This window comes from Pyricularia grisea (genome assembly GCF_004355905.1).
Source record: "Pyricularia grisea strain NI907 chromosome Unknown Pyricularia_grisea_NI907_Scaffold_7, whole genome shotgun sequence".
Taxonomy (NCBI): domain Eukaryota; kingdom Fungi; phylum Ascomycota; class Sordariomycetes; order Magnaporthales; family Pyriculariaceae; genus Pyricularia; species Pyricularia grisea.
The window spans coordinates 2,281,116-2,282,372 of record NW_022156720.1 but is presented as its reverse complement, the minus strand read 5'-3'; positions in this window follow the sequence as shown (position 1 = coordinate 2,282,372).

The window sequence follows — 1,257 nt, the reverse complement described above, 5'->3', positions numbered from 1 at the left end:
TTTTTTTTTTTTTTGTTTTTTTTTTCTCCTTCGTTCATGTGAATCCGGCCGGACCGGCGGTTTTCGTTGCCTTCCAGGTTGTCACCAGTTTCCTGGGTATCGGCCACGCCTAAGCCTACGTTGCTTATTAGGAAAAAAAGGAGAAAAAAAAAAAAACAAAACCTAAAAAAAGGGTCAAGCAAACTCGCACTAATCGGACGAATGAATACCCAAAGTACGGGTCATTGATGTTTTGTATCCTGACAAGTGAGTGAGACGTTTTGCGGAGTATCAAATAATACCCCCCCTTTCAAAAAGTCCGCCCAACAAGTTTGACGGAGAGGGAGGTGTCGTTCGCCTTGAACCGAAAGTATCATATCACCCTTCCACACCCCCCAATTCATCGTTTATCCGTACCCGCCAGGCTCAACATCCAACCGCGCGCCACGCAGGTCCACGTTCTTGCACCACCACCTACGGAGTAGAAGACATGGGCATGACACGACGTGGCCTGCCTTACATATGCAGGGCGCCGTCCGAGCTATACATCTGTGCATCCCAAAAGCAATGGGCATGCATCAGTCACAAGACGGTGCCATGGTACGATTCTTTTCTACTCTCTCTCTCAGGTGCACAAAGCAAAAGTGTTGTCATTTTGTTTGCGCCAAAAGAGAATAATTTTTTTAAAAAAAAAACCCCCCCAGGTATCTGCCGTGCGCGTGATAAGCTTGGAAGCTGCACGGAAGATTGGGTAGACAGGTTATACAATAGACGAACAAGAACGGCAAGGCCGGCGTAGAGAGAAAAGATGAAAAGTATTGCAACAGCTGCAGATGGGGAATATCGAACGACACCGCCGTACCCACAACGACATGTGAAGAAGAAAGGATATACCAGACAGACATGCGAGAAGAAACCCAACAAACGCCTTGATGCATCGCAAGCCCCCTGAAATGAGAAGGTATACCATAGAACAACAGACAAAATTAAGCACGGAAAAGCGCCTCAAACGCCTTGTATTTCAGCCGATCCTTCAGAGAGAGAGAGAGAGAAAAAAAAAAAAAAAGCCCTTCCATAAAGCGCCATAATGATGTCCCTTGGGACCAAAAAAAAAAAAGAAGATACATTGAACTTGAGACAAGACGAGAGAGAAAAACAAAAGCTCCCGTAAACAAAACCCTTCCTTTCTGGATATGATGATGACGTTTTTTTGGTATTCCCACAAGCCCTTGAAATGCATTGCGCCGGAAAATGCAGACATGTGAATCTGTTCACCTC